We start from the raw sequence: 19,470 nt of genomic DNA, 5'->3' as shown, positions 1-19,470 counted from the left end.
TCATCCATGAATAGAAATGCTCTCATCTGAGCACGATTTTGTGAGGAAAGTGCATCATTTGCAATTATTCTTACAGTGGGTGAGAGAGCTATGAGGAGAGGTATGAATAATAAAGACAAGAAATCAAAAATACATTTATATTTCCTTTTGCAACATGCTTTTATACTTGTTTGTGAGATTTCAAATTCTGAAATGTCACCACAGGACTCTTAATTTTATTTACTTAGCACATAGTCTGTCATAGAGAAAGGTATTTTATGAGGGTTTTCCATATGTAAATAAAATCTATTGGATTAATAAATGTTAAAGCAGGATCTGCCATAGATAAATAGTAGACCTAGAAATTTTCAATAGTGGACTGTAGCAGTGAAGTAAATACAATGAAAATAGATGCTTAGTTTAAATTATTCAATTAACTGATATTCTCTAAGTGTTCCAAAGACGTTGTTAGAACAAAGTGAATAACAGCTTAAGTGTTCTCAGTCCTAATTGCAAAAAAGACATCTTCTAAACTGCCAAAACTTGAGTGATGTCATATGAGTAGATAATGATGCTGGGTGTCACTTTGAATTTTTAAAAACTTCCTCAGAGCGTAGCATTAAATTGAAAATCAAAAATGGTCAAATGTTTCTCAGTAATAGGTATTCAGTGCAGGGAGGTTTTGATTTATTACAGAAACATATACTATTCATCTTGGCAAACAGTTGTATGTGTGTGTGTGTGTGTGTGTGTGTGTGTGTGTGTGTGTGTTTCCTGAAATCACTCTGCCTCTAATAGAAATTTTAACAACTTTTTTTTGGTGTAAATGTTCCCTGAGCTCACTAAGGTACACAGATTAACTTCCTGCCTGGGCAGTAGACAACCTGCCCAACAGTGGGTGGTGGTGGGGGCTGGACAACAGTATAATACTACATGTACTGATTACCTTCAAGTGGGCATTTCCACTTTTCTCCTCCCAATATCCCTCACTTTGCTCTTGGTAATCACTGTGGTTGTGGGAAACTAATTTGCTCTTCATCTCAAGAGTGGAGAATGTCACAAAGATTAGGCCAATCCAATGCCCTGACGACAGTGACTGGTTCAGAGTTAGGAATGCGACCAAAGCTCTTCCAGTCAAGGTAAATCTTTGGTCTTTGGTCTTGGTTGAGAATGCTATAATAGGCTCAGTCATTCCTCCTGGATGAAAATGAGGAAACATGTAGCTGGCCTGGGAATGTTGGCAATCGTGTGGAGTTCACGAGAGGAATTAAACTGGGATAAAGCTAATAATGAGAAAGGCTAGGTGGATAGACAGAAATACACTCAATCTCACAACTTGATTAAACCACTGCATTAATCTCTAAGTCTTCCAGTTATATGAGCCAATAAAATTCCCTTTATAATCATAGTCTGTGTGAGTTGTGCTTTTTGTTACTTGCAATCCAGTGTATTTCAACTGGTGACATAGTTAACATCAATGAAGCACAATCATTGTCTCATTTACTGTGCACAAAAACCTAAGGAATAATTACTCTTATTAGCCTAGTAATATGGACATGGAAACTAAAGATTAGAGAAGTTGAATTACTTGCTTCAGCTAGAAAATGCTAGAAATAGGATTCAAACATTTCCAATACCAAAAGCCCATGCTCTCAGGCAGCACATGAATACTTCCTCCCAGATTAAAAATAAAATAAAATAAAAAGTGAACTAGACATCTGAAACTACATGGAAATTTTAATGGCTCAGACCCTAATTATGCAAGTTTCCTTAGCTAAAAGTTCATGTCAAAAGAAAAGGGTGGGTTGTGGTTAAAGAAAAAGTATTTTAAATTTCTAATATCAAAGGTTTCTAAATTAGACTTAGAATCTTTCTCCTGGAAGAGATATTTTTCTCTGCCTTCTACTACTCTAAGTAATTTATAGGGCATTTGTTTACTAGTTTCTAATCAAATCTCTTTGGTGTCATTAGCTAGACTAAATAGCTGGTTGCTATTTTAGGATAGAGGCTTTAGTCAATGTATATACAACTCAGGTGTTTATAATTAGTAAAAAGACAACAACCACACACATTATCTTTATATCAGTTCACGGAGTGTAGAAATCATATATAACTTTCTCCATCTAGAAGGTGCAGAAAAATTATATGGTCTCATTTATGGTCAAAATTCATTTGGTCACGTTAAGACATGTGGCTTCATGGGTTGAGATGCAGGGGCTCTTAGGTTTTAAACTGGAAGAGCATTTCAGAAATGACCATTCATTCTACTTAATAAGAAGAAAAAGTCATTCATAGTACCAAACGTTTACCCTTCTGAGATAGAAGTGACCTTAACTTCTTTTATATGGTCTCATTCATTTGGGGAATATAAAAAATAGTGAAAGGGAATAAAGGGGAAAGGAGAAAAAAATAAGTGGGAAATATCAGAAAGGGAGACAGAACATGAAAGACTCGTAACTCTGGGAAATGAACTAGGGGTGGTGGAAGGGGAGGTGGGTGAGGGGTGGGGGTGACTGGGTGGTGGGCACTGAGGTGGGCACTTGACGGGATGAGCACTGGGTGTTATTCTGTACGTTGACAAATTGAACACCAATAAAAAATAGATTTATTTTAAAAAGTACTGATTTTAAAAATAACTTAAAACTGCCACACACGCACACACAAAAAACAAATGATCCACAAAACATTCTCCTTTCCTTCTGAAGGTTTTACGATGCTTTCTTATCATTAACCAGTCTTTTACTATTAAACTTAAATGGCCAATTGAAAAAAAATAGAAGGTGCAGAAAAAAAATTACCCAAGGAAGTAGAATATATAATTATAAAATTATTTTTAGATTCCAGAGATGAAAATGCACCCCTTCATTTTGCAGAAAAATGTTGTTCGTTTCTTTAAGCTCTTACGTCTCCATGCCTTCAGCTAAAACAGACCCATTTGTCGTAATTGAAAAGGCTACCTGTGAGCACAGCATCTCACTTTTTAAAATTTAAATTCAATTAGCCAATATATACTACATCATTAGTTTCAGATGTAGTTTTCAATAATTCATCAGCTGCATATAGCACCCAGAGCTCATCACAACACAAGCCCTTCTTAATGCTTGCTTTCCACAAAAGTGTTAGTTCAAATTGCAAAAGCCTGAAGACCTGAAGTATTAGCAAGGGTTCTGAATCTCACTGCCTCATCAACTGAGTTATTAGACCAGCCACTTGTCTTGGTTCACTGCAAGACTTTGAGAGGTTCCCAGTTATGGGTAATTGACATATCTATGCTTATTTTCACAGCCAGGTGCCTGTTTTCGAATGCTACTACTCAGAATGACTTTGTTTATACAATCGAATCAAATAGTTATAAGGTCTATTTACAGAGCCAATAAATGCATCACTAAGTGTGTCAGACATGCACTATACAAAGGGATGCAAAGAAAGGTATTTGGCACCTTAAGCTGCTTCATATGAAACTTTCAGTTCTGAAAATAAAATAGAAATGATATCACATAGTTAGAAAACAGTGGAAAAATCCAGAAATTTGCTCTCCACTTGGTGTCGTGGGTTATGGACAGTGAGAGAGAGGTAAGCAAAAATCAGAGTTAAAAAATAACAGCATCACACACCATTCTCTTGGTAAAGACAACCCAGGGCTTACATGTGTAGTTGGGAGCACTGCATGTGGAATTCCCAGGAACATCTCTGTCAGCTGACATTTCTTTAAAACATATCCACTGACTGTGTACTCCAAATGGAACATAAAAGTAAAAGTAAAAAGTAAAATCTTGCACTTTCCATCCAAACTCTTGCTTCTCCACAATGGTAACCACCATTAACATTTTCTTGAGTATTCTCCAAAAAGAAAAATTGGCACATATCTTTAAAAAATACAGATATAAGAATGAATGTATTGTATGATTATGCATTTTTCTTATACTAACATCTTGACAGTCTTTTGATATCAGAACATTCAGATCAACCTCGTCCTTCATAAGAAACCAACAGAATTCTATACTGCACGCACTAAAATTTATTTAATCAGGTTTTTATTGATGGATCTTTAGGTTTCTCATTTTTTTCCTCTTTTCTATACTATTACAAACAATGCTGCAATGAAGTTCATCTTATGCACATTGGGGGTGTGTGTGCACATTTATGAGTATTTAATGGGTAAATTTCTACCAAAGGAATTGCTAGATAAAAGTGTTGTGTTTTTAATTTTGAGAGATGTTGTCAAATCACCAACCCTCCAAAAATAACCCGCCAAAACTTACATTTCCACCAATGGCAATTGAGTTTCCCAAACATCGACTCCAAAAGAGATACTATCAGATAATTCTAGTAAGTCAATCTCCTACAGAAGATCACATTTTAAAACATACGGTGCAGAAGCTAAACGAGAAATTTCATTATTTGCTTGCATTTCTCAAAAATTTAAAAATTTAACCTAACTTATAATCTATTTTAGCACTTCTCAAAATTGCCTTCCTCCCCCTCCAAAACTCTCCACCCCACCCCACATGAGACCTATGTCTGTTTCCCATCCCTACCCTGACTCCCAACCCCTGATCATACACCATTCTATTCAACCCTTTTCCTACTTTGCTCTGCAGTTGTGAAGAGGAAGAAACTGTGTGAAAATGCTGTGAATGCTGGGTGGGAACTCATAAACTCACACCTTCAACATCGTCTGTTGTACAAATCGTAAAATGTCTGCTGCTCTGACAGGTTAAAAGAGGCACCTCCTTTTGTGTTGCATGCATTTAATTGCTAGTGAGACTGTCTTTCACATCTGTGAGCCATTTATACTTACTTTGGGTGAGCTGCCTGGACACATTTTTATTTTTATGTTGAGCTCTTTTAAATTGGCTGGAATGAACTCTTTGTAAGTGAAGCAAATTAGCAAGGGCCGCATTCTAAAGAACATGGCCTGTGTGCATGGAGCCAGGAACCAGCGAGTAAGTACACCTTTGGAATAACTGACAGAGTATTCTCACCAGCTCTGGTCCTGTCTGCTAAAAACTCTGTATGCCCACGGACTTCCAGCAGAATGTCTTTCTGCCAGAAGCCATTTGTTAGATTTTTCTTGTGCAGTACAACAGAATTTAGTGTTCTGAAGGGGAAAAACATGGTGGAGGAACCTGGATTTTCAGTCCTTCTCTGCATATAGGTGGGATGATTCTGTGTCCCAGAGAGGGCAGGATCCATCCAAGTGCTTTGTATCAGTGGTATGAGGGCAAATCATGGAGTGAGGTTCTGGGAGGGCCTGCTCAGGGGGTGAAGTCCAAGTGAGGAAGAAGGGACTCTGGGGAGAGAAGAATGCAAGCGGTGGTATTAATTTCATTCCACCTGTAGAATTCAGCTAGTGTTCTGCTATGTGCAGCCACAGGAAAAAGAGCAGGATAGATAGCCTGGCTATTTCTGCCTTTCCAGCAGGCGACAGAGAAAGAGCAGTTGTGTTCAGGAAAACAGAAAGCATTGTCTTCTCTCTGCAAATGGTGGTGTAGGTGCCACAGGTTGTGATTGTCGACATGCTTCACATTGATCTTGGCATTCTGTACCTGAGCCAGTACATGAATTTCTGTTGCTTTAAGTGACACCCATTCCATGGGGCTCAGACTCTTCTGGGTTTTAAGTCCACATAGCCAATCACTTATGTGACATCTCTATTTGAATGCTTCCTGGGCAACTCACACTTAACACATCCAAAATGATCTCTTGATTATCCCATTCGACCTGTCCCCATCCTTCAACTCAGGGAAAGCAGTAACCATCCACCCTGTTGCTCAGCAGCATCCTTTCCTCTCTTTTCTCTTCAACCTTCCATCAGACCCATCAGCAAGTGTCATGAAGTACACTTTCAAGATGTGTCTTAACTCTGTCTTCTTTCCCAAATCCATCACCACCATGCTCCAGTACATGCCCCATCATCCCTAACCTGAATTTACCCCGTAGCCTTCTAGAATGTTGCACTCATGTCTCCCAAAGCAGCTGAAGTGATCACTAAACATAAAAAATGATCATGTTACTCTCCTGCCTAAAACTTTTCAGGGGATTTTCAAACACTGAAAACTCCTTATCGTGGCTTACAAAATCTTGTACAATCTCCATCACTAGTTTCTCCAGTGTCATCTCTGGCCCCTCTCTCCCTTCACTACGTGCTAGCCGCACTAACCCTGTGTGAGTTGCTTGCCAGGGCTAAGCTCTTGCCCACTAGGAGATTTACACAGGCTGCTATTTTTCCAGTGGAAACTTCTTCTCCAGGCTAACTGCATGACTTCCTCTTTCTCATCCTGGAGGTGTCAGCTCGTGTCATCTCAGAGAAACCTACCCCGAACCACCCACTGAAAAAATTCTCTCTCTGCTATTCTTTTTATTGTTGTTGTTTTTAAGATTTATTTATTTATTTGAGCAAGAGAGCATATGAGTGGGAAGGGCAGAGAGAAAAAATCTCAAGCAGACTCCACACTGAGTGTGAAGCCTGACAGAGAACTCAATCTCAGGTCCCAGAGTTCATGACCTGAACCAAAACCAAGAGTTGGATGCTTAACCTGCCTAATGCACTGCGCCACCCAGGCACCCCTCCATCTGCTATTCTTTACCACGGTAACCTGCTGTGTCTTTTATGAAACTCATCATAATTTAGAAATATTTGTGAATAGATCTGGTTTTAGTGGAATTTGTATCTCCGTGCAGTGTACCCTCAGAAGTCCTGCTTTTAGCAGAGTACTTGGCACAGAGATGCTCAATATACTTTTGATGAATGGATGAATGAATGAAGAATGGTTCCTAGAGGTGGTGAAAGTCACTGGGCTAGCATAGTTTAGAAGGCAAGTCTCAGCATTTGATGAAATGTTTCAGGATTTAGTGAAGTGAGGCTTGAGTCATAGTCAACCAGGAGAATCAAAGAGGCTTGTAGTCAGTGCTTGTATATGAGCCAAATGGGATTTAAAGGCTATGATGGCCTCATCATCAGATAAGGAATTTGTATTTAACATGCAAATACACACCTAACATCTGATATACGGTTCATGGTAATTTTTGATATTTAAAGTTCTCAAAATAATATCATGATAAGAATGCTGATTCTCTAATTTAGAAACAGCATGATATAATAGTTAAGAAGACAACCCTGTGGCCTGACTGCTTGCCTTTGCACCCTGGCTCTGATATTTTCTAGCTGTGGGACCTTGGGCAAGTGGCTTAATTCCTTTATATCATCGTTTTCCTTTCTGTGAAATGTAACATACCAGGTCATGCCTCATCAGGTGGTGAGGGTGTAGGGAGTTAACAATTGCACTGTGCTTATGACAGTGTCAGGGTACACAGTAAATACCATAGGAATGTTAGCTATTAGTGTTATATTTCCAGAAACAGCATAAAAGGTTGTATTTGGAGTGGGTGAACTCTGAGAACATGTCTCTCAGCAATACAGTATTCTGTGGATCCAACCACATACAGCAATTCATGAAAATTTGCACAGATAGAGATGCTATAATTTCATTGCTATTATTACCTTGAAAAGAATTCATTTGAAAGGCTAATTAGCCACAAATGCAATTCTTTAGAAGATGCACAGAAACCTTGTACGAAGCTATGGTCAACTAAATGAATGTGAAATCTGTATCAGCTCTAACAGCTAATTTCACAATTTGACTCCCCCTCAATACCTCCAGAGAGAGAGAACTCTTAAAAATAACTGTGCCTATTTTATTAATTTTTATCTTGGATGTTATTTTATTATGCTAATCGTATCCCTATTGATCAACTCTGTTCTTTTTCTCAAGCCTTGGGAATAAATGCTTAAATATTCAAGGATGAAAAAATGAATAAGAGTACCAGCATCAATACTCTATCACTTTTACTTTACCACGTCAAATTATGAGTGTTTTGTTTTATTTATTTTATTTTATTTTATTTTATTTTATTTTATTTATTTGTGTGTGTGTGTGTACATGTTTAGTTTTACTGGAACAAGGCAACTTGTGCACTTTTAATTTTTTTTTAACATTTTTAACATTTATTGAGGATTCTTGCCCAAAACTGCCCATATCCTAATGGTTGCAAACTTTCTAACTCTACTACTCCTTCCAATACATTAGAGGGGGAAAAGAAATCTCATAATCTCCAAATCCCCAACAATAAAACAATGTTGGAAACTGCCATAAAAACACAAGTGAAAAAAATCTTTTCTAAGAACCACAGGACTATAAATTCAGGAAGGACAAAAAATTTTAAATGAATCAAACTCCTCAATTTATAGACATTAAATGTATAGCTTTTTTTTTTTTAAATGTTACTCTTACTTCATTCGAATGGTTTTAAAAATAACCATGGCAAAGAAAATCAGGGTTTTTGGCTTAATCCTGAGTTAAGAATATTAAGAATTTTCCCACAATGCATATGGTTTCCTATATACAATAGATGATTTTATATACAATTTAAAATCCAATACATTATGAATTTATGATTCAGAAGTACCCTTAAATATTTTTAAGCAGTAGAAACACACATGATAGTTACAGGTGGAAATAATACCCTCAAAGTGTTCTATATTATTATCCCAGAGACACACCATAGAGGTCTCAGATTATTAACAAAACATCAAAAAATGTTTTGTATATTAAAAGTATGTTTTTGGGAGTGGGAAAGAATAACAGCTTTCCCTTTGGTTTAAAATACTCAACAGCCTGAAGTCATAGGCCTGAAAAGGTAGCAGTCTCTGGAGGAATTAGAATTGTAGAGAAATCCAGTGTGGAAGCACACCTGTGCTTTCCACTCATTCCCCCTCTCCAAACCTTCTGCCAGGTGAGGCTCAGGTTCCCACTTTATTTATTTATTTATTTATTTATTTATTTATTTAAATTTATTTTTTATTGGTGTTCAATTTGTCAACGTACAGAATAACACCCAGTGCTCATCCCGTCAAGTGCCCACCTCAGTGCCCATCACCCAGTCACCCCCGCCCCCCGTCCACCTCCCCTTCCACCACCCCTAGTTCATTTCCCAGAGTTAGGAGTCTTTCATGTTCTGTCTCCCTTTCTGATATTTCCCACTTATTTTTTTCTCCTTTCCCCTTTATTCCCTTTCACTATTTTTTATATTCCCCAAATGAATGAGACCATATAAAAGAAGTTAAGGTCACTTCTATCTCAGAAGGGTAAACGTTTGGGTACTATGAATGACTTTTTCTTCTTATTAAGTAGAATGAATGGTCATTTCTGAAATGCTCTTCCAGTTTAAAACCTAAGAGCCCCTGCATCTCCACCCATGAAGCCACAGGTCCCGGGGGAGATTGGACAGTAACATGTGCAATGCACTAGCCTGTGTCCCTGTAAACAGGAAGCATGGAGGGTGTGAGCAGTCTGCCGTCCGGCCATCAATGTCACCACGGAGATGATTGTAGTTTTCTTTGTACCATTGATTATAATCACAACTGTGTCCCTTTTCTTGCTATTGAAAGCTCATTGGAGGCTTTTCATTAACACCTTATTCCTGTGAACACATTTGGGGCACAGCATACTGTCCTCCAGCTGTGGGGGTGGAAAGTCACAAGTGGGGAGCAAGAAGAGGGCACATACTCTCCCTCACTTTTCAGGCACCCAGGCTTGTCCTGCATGAAATTGCAGGTGAGTCCAACCTTGTGTGTCTGCAGGCATACTTCTCCCATGGACCACACACCACTTGACACCGTGGGCCTCCTGTGGTGATGCCACTGTCTCCATCTTCCCAGCCCTGGCTGCAATTCTGTACCAGGAGGCAAACATGGTATCTGGGGCCTAAGTTGTCACAACAATAGTATTGACCCCCTCCAGGAGAGCATCAGATCCCTTGTGGGGGCAGCCACTTCAGGAGGGTAGGTTCCATCAGAAGGTATCTTTGTTCCAGGACTTTCCAGAGACATTTTCCCCTTGTCCATCATCAATCTTCTTTGTGTCTGTGTGAGAATCTTGGCCTCCTCTGTGGTGACAGGAATGTTCGTCTTTTGATCTGGGTAAGCATATTTGCAGATTCGCTTATATACATCTAATTTCTGGCCTTTGGTGCTCAGCTTGAGTTCTTGGCACCAGGGCCGCAGGATGTCTCGGTGAAGCAAGTTGGCTGGTGGCTGTTTAGAATGTAATGGAGGAACTGGGATTTTCTTCTGAATTCTTACTCTTGTACTCTTGCCTTGTGCCATTTTTTCTGAACAGGAAACTTCATCTTCTTTCACAGATCTTTTCCATTTGGTCCCACTTGCTGAGGTTCCCGGTAACTTTGGTTCACCAGAAGCCTACTGTTCTCTTAGGCTTCTTCTGGTACAGGTTGGGAATGGCCAACCAGATAGTCTTCACTCGACTTTGTGGAGTTTTTTCTGCCTTTTGCTTTCTCCATATCCAAAGAGAAGTCAAGGCTGACAAAAAGAAAAGTCTTACTCCTGAAATGGCCCCGGGCCCAAAATTGCTCCTTTCTTCACTTTTAACGTTTAAAACCAAGCAAAATCTTTCCAATAAAACAACAAATTTTAAGAATAAGCAGGAGCAACATTACAATAGACAATGTCAATTCCAAATAAAATCCTACAGGTTCTGTTGATTTCCCCATCAAGTGGCAGTATTCAAGGGAGAGGAGGATTTTAAAGGAATGATTAGGTGTTCAGCAGACAGGGTCACATTGCCGAAGTCCTCCTGACCATCCCTATCCTAACAGCCTCTCTCCTTGATTCCTCCTCTCCCTGAGGAAAGGAGTTTGTTTCCCTCCACTCTGTGCAATGTCAATATCTCCCTCTAGTACTGTCTTACTACATTTTAACTCCTGACCACACATATCTATTTACCCCACTAGACTATCAATTTCTAGATACAAGGACCAGGACTGACTTATCTTTGCAGGTACCTTGATGAAGCTTAATCAGATTGATTTGAATTTCATAAAAGACTATAATCATGTTTAATATTTGACACTAATACAGTATTTCAAATGGCATTCCTGCTGAGAGATAAGCTCTTTGAGGCCAATAATTTCTATCTATTTGGTTCACCCTACTATGTATCTAGAACAGTATATGACATGATGGGCATTCAATATATCTTAAGGGAGGGAAGAGAGGAAATACCTATAACCTAAAGTACTAGGTTTATGGTTCACGGCATACAGTTTCTGTATCAGAATAGGCCTAAGAATTAACCAGAGGCCACAACAACTATATAGAAGTAGGTGATGAAACCATTTTTTTTTCTTGTGCACTAGTCTCCATGTCAATTTGTAGATCATCTGTGAATGTGAATACAGTCCAGCACTGAGATATGCATAGATTATATGAGAATTCAAATTTATGAAGTGTCTCATTTAATATTCTTGTCATGGGTTAATTTATACAGTTCTTGGTTTATTCCCAAAACTAGTTTGGATTTCCAAGGTCTTAAAAATAAATAAGTACCAGCTTGGCGTGAGGCCACCACGATGCTGTCTTTGCAGGTATGTAATTGGCACAGGTTGTTTGAAGTTGACTAGACTGAAAACTCAGGATTTGCTTATTGAAAGCAGAGATTAACTTGTGCACCATGTTTTATTTGTTGGGGACTCTTCAACATTTTTACTTTCCTATTGATTATGTGAAAAGAACTTTAAAAATCAGTATCAATTGGCACCAACTAGAGAGAGATTTTCATTCTTTAGAAAGATGCCTCATGTGGCTGCAAAGAAATGCCTGACCTGTACCACTATGGCCTCTGTGACATCTCTCCTTCCTAGTGCCTCATATACCTCTGGTTAAATGTGCCATGAGGCATTATTATGTGGGGACCATGGTATAGATTCACACTGTTCTCTACGAACAATGAATATTTCTCCTTGGCATGGAAAATTTGTCCTTTGGAAGTCAAGTCCTGGGAGGACATTTGGTTCCCTAAGCACCAAACTGGTAGCATATGATATGTCATAACCGGTTGGCTGCTCTCAAAATATTATGTCATTGTATTAGTAAAAAATTAGGAAATTTAGAAATGTTCCCATTTTAATAAAAACTAGTTCTTTTTGATTCAATAATTTAGTGTAAGTTTCAAAGAATAAAGAAAAGGCTATCACTGTTGTGTTCTCTCTTCCTATGAAAACACTATACCTCCATAAAATTAACAGTCGTGGTGTTTTAGTAGACTGACACGAATCAGGGAATTCATATAATTATTTTTTTTAAATGTTTATTTATTTATGATAGTCACAGAGAGAGAAAGAGAGAGAGGCAGAGACACAGGCAGAGGGAGAAGCAGGCTCCATGCACCGGAAGCCCGATGTGGGATTCGATCCCGGGTCTCCAGGATCGTGCCCTGGGCCAAAGGCAGGCGCCAAACCCCTGTGCCACCCAGGGATCCCCATATAATTATTTTTGAGGAATAGGACTTCTGAATACCAAACAGCCTGCCCACCCTCTCTTCCTTTTTCTCCCATCTCCTACCTCTCTCTCATAGCCTTGCATCCATCCATCCATCTATCCATTAGGGAATGGATACACAAAAACAGATTAAGACATGGCTCCCACCCATTAGGAAACACAAATTCAGTGTTACATTTAATGTAATGAGATATTAAGCAGAAAGTTATTAAATTACATAATATATTCAAAAGCTTTCTGATAATGTCTGCATATAAAATATGTTAAGTACAGGGAGCTCATCATACGTGTGCTTGAATAACACAAATGGACTAACAAAACTGTAGCATAATTGCTTTTCATCTCTTTCAACTGTTCTCTTTCCAAAAGAACACAATTTACTGGGTTTTTAAAATTAGATTATTTAGGAGCCAGAGTATGAGTAATTTACTGATGTACTTTTAATCTTTCCCTGCTATTAGTTGTGATTGCTACCATAAACTAAAGATGGCAAAGAAGTATAATGTATAGTTTACATAAAACTTTTTACATGAAAAGTACTATTTTGACTGACTTAATATTTACTAGAAATTGCACCCTATCGAAGACACAGATCATTATAATGACAAATCTTTTGTCCCTGAGATTAATTTCATAAAGAATTTATGTTCACTGTTGTCATGCTGAGAACCCCAAATAATGATGACAAATACTGTTAGAGATTCTAGTCAGAATGTCACTTATCTCCCCTGAGGGAAGATGAGAAGCTACTAAAATAGATAAATCCTTGTCAGAGATAAGAGTTCACCACTGCCCAAAACACATATTAATGTCTCACTTACTAAGCAACTATGGTAACACCAAAGGAATCCTTAGGAATAATCCAAATACTAGATTCCCTGGTCTGAAGACCTGAAGCACATGAGTGCTCCATGGCTGCTCACTAAATGACTAGCGGGTCCAATTCAGTTTCCACAGTTGAAAAGATTATTCATTGTAACAGGATATAATAACTAATAGAATTCTGCAATTGAATCCACCATTAGCAAAGGGCAGGAGATGTGGAGAGAGGAAGAGTGACAAAGAATCAACGTTACCACCTTCCTCCTTTCAGAAAAGAAAGAGAAAATCAAATTTTATGCAAAGAGCTCTTGATGGTGGCTGCTTGAGTCCACTTCCAAAGAACCTCAGTCTCGTCTTCAGAAAAGAGATGTGTTTAGCTAGGAAGTTGCACTAATGGAAAGTCCTTCCGTGTCTTGGAACAGTGAATTCTAAAAGGCATCAGTGGCAAAGCTTCCTTGTGTTGGCATCAGCCATTTTGTTCTCACAAATCTAAATTCTTTAATGGCATCATCTTTAATTAAACAGTGATGCATCTGAATCCCCAGTCCTATTTTCCTCATCAAACTCAAGTGTGAGGAGTTCACAGTGCTGAAGCTGAACATTAGTTCATTTCTCTGCAAAACAACAACAACAAAATGCCAGCAAGGCACTTCTGAGTTAGCACTTCTCGTTAAGTTTCTTAATACTTGCCTCCTATGGAGCAATGCTCAAGGAAAAACAACTTCACAGTTGGATGCCAAAACTCTTTTGAGGAGGTCTGAATTACTGCCCACTGATAAGAACAAACTTTGTTGAAACAGAAACCTCAGATGAACGAATCAAAATCTGGGATAGCATAAAGGCTACAAAATTATTCTAAAGTACTTGAAATCAGTGAAATGATACCAAGTGAGAAAGAGAAAGAAGGCATAAAATTGCAGCCAGAGACACAAAAACTAAAAAGGCTGACATGCAGAAGAGTAGTCAGGAAAGTACTGGCCTCGCAGGAAAGTGGCAAGCTCTTCTGTTGTAGGGGCTACCCCAAGACAGGCCACTTTGTCATATTGACTCTTTTAAATAAAAATTACTTATGAAAAAAAAAGTTACTTATGAGATAGCCCATGCAGACAGCCTGAGACACCCTCCCCACCCCCAACTTCCTGAAAACAGGAAAGAAGCCTCCCCTATAAAAGGTACCCTAGAGCTCAAGGTAAAGAAACATCCTTATCACCACAGAATGTAGAACTGAGGAGGCTATATAAACAAGCCTTGTTCTTTTTTAATAATTTACTACCCCAGCCCAAACTCTGTCTAGAATTCCTTATTAATTAAAACTCCCAAAGTTAAATGTTCTTTGGTCAATCCCTCAAAGATTTATTGTCTTGTTGTCTAAAAAGTATGTATAAAAACTGCCTGCCTTGGTCATTTCCATAGGTCTCAATTTAATTATTGGGCCCCTGTGTGCCCATAATAAAACTTTGGGGTTTTTTTTCTACCTGCTAATGTGTCTCATGTAAATCTAATTCTTAGTCCAGCTGAAGACCTTGAAGGTTAGAAAAGAATTTTTCCTTCCCTTTACTGTATTTAAATAGTTCCCTTGGTGAAAAGAAATTTCTCACCTCACTTATCATCCCTGTATATTATTTTCAACAATTCATTCGTCATTACCTAATCATGTTGTCCTTTACCAAAATGCACAAAGATGCTATTTTCAAATTAATCAAATAGGCACTAGTGCTAGGACTTGGTAGAGCAAAAGAACCCAGAAGAATAAACCTCCCTTCACTTTATCCCACCTGAAAATGGATAAGATAGCTTAGCCATGACTGCCAGGTTAAAAACAAAAAACAAAAAAACAAAAAAAACAAAAACAAAAAAAAAACTCCCTTAGCACCCAATCTTCTCTCTTAAGTCACACAGATCAAAACCCAATTAAATATAGTAGAAAAAGAGAATATTTCAGCTCAAAATAAACATTTGAAAAACATCTTCACTGTTTCTTCTTAAGGCTCTCAGAGGGATGGAGGACAGACTGGGGCCCAGAGGACTCTTATCTCCATGCCTGCAAAGACATCAGGCAGCCATCGAGAGGTTGTGGCAGCCCTTATGCCACCGAGGTAACAACTGTTCCATAGCACTAGGATTAAATTCTCCTTTTATAGCTGAAGAAGACATAAGTCATACGACATGAAGGCAAGTGCCAGATTTAGAACAGGGTGCCCAACTAAATTGGATTTTCAGATAAATAAATAATTCTCCAGTATAAGCAAATTCTGTGTTACATTTGGAAAACACTTATACTGAAATATAAATATATATATATAATTTGTTGTTCATCTGAAATTCTAATTTTATTGGGATTCTTGTGTTTTATCTGACAACCCTACTTCCTGCGGTAGAGTGGACCTCTAATCCAATATGACCAGTGTCCTTATTAAAAAGGAGAATTTGAAATATGGACACATACACACCGGGGGAACACCATGTGCAGATTGGAGTTACTCAGTCACAAGCCAAGGAACTACCAGAAGCTATGAGAAAAGCCTAAATAGATCCTTCCCTTGTGCCTACAGAAGGAGCATGGCTCTGCTTAACACCTTGATCTTCAATTTCCAGCCTTTACGTTGTGAGACAATACATTTCTATTATTTAAACCGCTCATTTTGTGGAAAGCTGTTAGGGCAGCCCTAGGAAACTAATATGTACACAAAATCAGCATTCTATTGTTCTTTTTCTTTCTTCCTTTCCTTTTTCCTTGCCTTTCCTCTTTTTTCTTTTCTTTTCCTTGCCTTTCCTCCTTTTTCTTTTCTTTCTTTCCTTTCCTTTTCTTTCCTTTCTTTCTCTTTTTTTCTTTTCTTTTCTTTTCTTTCTTTCACTTTGGCTACAGGAACTGTATTCTGGGCTAACTGGTTTGGTCAAAGCATGCCTTATACCCCAGTCCTATCCAAACTTATCCCAGGCCTGAGGCATTGCATATATTCAGTACTTGAGATTCTCAAAAACTGGGGTCCTATAGAATCTCCAATCACTTAGAAAGTACAGACCAGCTCATAAATTTAAATACCCTATATTTATATATTTATACTATGTCAATCCTGTTAACAGTAAATCTCTCCACTTGCTGAGATGACCACTTACTGCCTAACTCAGGACGTCTCTGGAAACACTTCCTTAATCACCAGAACTTCCTCCTTACTTAGGTTATCAGACATGTGATCTCTCCAGCTCTCTGTTCTATGAAAGTTCATCTATGAGCTAGTCTCACCTATCTCCTATCCTTGACCAAGTGGCCTGTTACACTTTAAGTAGATATATAATACAATATACATTTGAGAAACATGTTATACACATATCAAAAGAGCACAAATTGAAAGATAAAGAGGAAACTCCCAAAGAGTAACCTAAAAGCAATGCATTTATGTGTAATACTGATTAAGTTTTGTCTGAAAATTTGGCAAAGTCAATATTATGATGTTTTGAAATATAATTCAGCACTTTCTGGGTCAGTCTTAATATCAAGTTAGATTACTTCCAAATATTTAAAATAGGTATTTCTCAAAAAGTGGTCCACTAAGCCTCCATTGGCTTGTTACCTTGGCAATGTCCTGGGTTCTACCTTAGAGCTACTGAGTCATTCAGACTCTTAAAGGATGGGACCCAAGGATTTATCCAGAGAAATTTCTATGCATATTAACTGTGAGATTTGAAATAGTTAAAAGTATTTTGGTGGTTGGCTTAAACTCCAAACATTCTGCTATCACTCCTTTTCTACATTTTTACAAATTGGATTCTTGTTTTCCAGTATTCAATGAAAGAGTTATAATCTTACAATCTAAAGCTGTCATCCTAAAGCTCCTCTAAATGTCCTCTGCTTCCGGTTGCAGGGGGGCATGGGGGGCTCCAGACCCAAGGACTGTGGCTTTGGTGGGAGGTGGCTTCCAGGGATCAAGTGAGTAATAAACAAAGAAAGTGCTATTCCATGTGTTTGCTTAGAGGCCCCAGGTTAAATTTATGATGCGGAGCTATAAAAGTTTTAATGTGTGATTTCTAAGCACAAAATATTTCACTAAGCTTGTTTTATGAAAGACTGGGTGGCAGTACAGTTGAACCAACTTCACTACTAGGAGAACATCCTGAGTATTTAAAATTCAATTCTGGCCATGCAACATTTAAATAAAAAGAAACTAATGTCTCAACTGGGAAAAGTACTTTACAGCTTTCTTCACCACAGAAAGTTACTACAGAAAGTAAAATGTCACAAAGAAATACCTGCAATCCTAAAATAATTCTACTTATTCAAAAAGCAATGGATTTATTTTTAGGCACAAAACAGTATTTATAAATGCTCTATATTTTTACATGTAAATCAGGGAAATAATACTTGGGAGAACCGCAGACCAACTTTCGAAATGATGAAATTATTTCCAGATATTAGCAACAGCATATAAAGCATGAGCTCTTTTCATGGGTTTAAAGAAGCCTATCTTCACCTCCCTTTACATCAGAAATGACAAGCTTCTCAGTCCTTATAAAATCACACACTCCAAAGTAGACATCAATTCAAGATGCTGTTGAGCTCATGGTGGGCTGTTCATGTGTGAATATAAATCTATGACTACACATAAATCCAGAGCCTCAGGGCATTTTGGAGTAGGAGTGAGGATTATGAATGTCACCACCTAGTCTCTCCTCTCCTGCTTCTCTGATCCTACTGTGCACTGGAATCGCTGGCGCCTCCTCAAATTCAGTTGGGGATTCCATGGTTGGAGTTCTCATGACATTTACACTTTGAAAATCAAAGCTCTAACCTGCATTCTTTGTTTCAGAAAGAAAAGGAGGAGCCAACGAACTAAAGGAAACTCAAAAAGAAGGAAAGCGAGTTTGAGCTGAGTACCTACTAGTTACTGAACAGAGGGTGGTGGACTTTGATTCAACACAAATCACAACACAATCCTTTCTGGCTGATGGCATGCCCAAGGGTGGCCCCCACAACTCAACAGACAGGGGAGCACTCAAGGAGATAGTCAACCACTCACAAAGTGTTTGAAGCTGCAAAGCAGGACCTTGAAAAGAAGACTGAGGGAAACTACTCCACAGTAATAATAAGATTGAATTTAAGACTGAAAAAGACATTAGGCAATGGGTAAAAATCAACTGCCTTCTATGGCCACGATTATATGCTCCAAATCTGCCCTACTGTGAGAATCATCATCTGGACCCTTTGGTAAAGTTTTCAGGCTCCACGCTGATCTGCTGAATCATCCATGGTTGATTCTGGTCATTCTGCTAATCTCAAAGTCCAGAAAAATATGTGGATTTTATTTTGTTTTGCTCTTAGGAAGTTGGAATATTTAAAGCTTAAAGTAATCTTATTCTGCTCCAACATGCACAAGGCATAAGACATAATAGATGAGAACCATAAGTCTCCTAATGCTCCAGGGGCCCGTCCAAGATCACCGTTAGTTTTAGTAGAGGGAGGACTTGTTTGCAGGTTTCCAGAAGCCAAACTCAATACATCATAACTATAAAACTAAGTAAAATCATTCTAAAACAGAGAATTGCCATGAGATTGCCATGAGGAAGATTATCTTCCTGGGATTTTTTTTTTTTTAAAGAACAAATCATGATTCAATTTAGTAATCATTTATCTACTCTGTGCAGCAGACAGTACTAGATCCTGCAGAAGATATAAGGGACAAAACAAAAATCCTTCCAGTTCTTACTTGCAGCTCTGAGTACTAGGTATCACCCATTTGACAAATGTGAGTCTCTGAGTCTCTCTAGTAAGTCTACGTCTGCATTGTTCATGACACATTGCTTCACATGGCTTCCAATTCCAGCACTGGGGACTGTATGCTTGCATCTCGCTTTGATGATAATAATTCCTATCTTGGTAGCCTTGCTCTTGTCAGTTCTCTGAGGAAGTACCCCGAATACTGCTTCTCTGCTCTACAGCTTCCATTAAAAGGAGTCAACTCCCTCATCCCTCCTTGCCTCCTTCCAAAGACTGACCTCAAAGACATAACAGTGAGCCTGAAAAACAAGTTCCAGGAAAATCTGTAGTATGATTTCATGTATACACTAGATTTTACTTATGGACACACATACCTACTTATGTAGAAAGATGAAAAGAGAATTGAAAGAATAGATTCATGGCCACAAGGGGCTTCTAATTTTATCTATAAAATTTTACTTCTTGGGGAAAAACAAAACTGGAAGGAAATATCACAAAATATTGTTAACATCTGTTAATTACAAAGACTGGAAACATGGATGCTTGTTATTCTCTGTATTTTCTGTACTTTTGAAAATGTCTTTTAAAAAAAGAATAA

The 19,470-nt window shown here is 38.2% G+C and overlaps 1 protein-coding gene and 1 pseudogene across 18 annotated transcripts in view; both read right to left on the bottom strand.

The window, feature by feature from the left end:
• MCTP1 (multiple C2 and transmembrane domain containing 1) overlaps nucleotides 1-19,470 on the bottom strand; it is a 527,670-nt gene that overhangs the window by 305,757 nt on the left and 202,443 nt on the right. The gene's annotated exons all lie outside the window — the stretch shown is intronic.
• The window catches only part of LOC140612941 (developmental pluripotency-associated protein 4-like), a 33,421-nt pseudogene continuing 22,916 nt past the window's right edge, over nucleotides 8,966-19,470 (bottom strand).

This window comes from Canis lupus, chromosome 2, assembly GCF_048164855.1.
Source record: "Canis lupus baileyi chromosome 2, mCanLup2.hap1, whole genome shotgun sequence".
Lineage (NCBI taxonomy): Eukaryota > Metazoa > Chordata > Mammalia > Carnivora > Canidae > Canis > Canis lupus.
The sequence above is the reverse complement of the archived record's forward strand: the minus strand, read 5'-3'. Positions and strand labels throughout refer to the sequence as shown.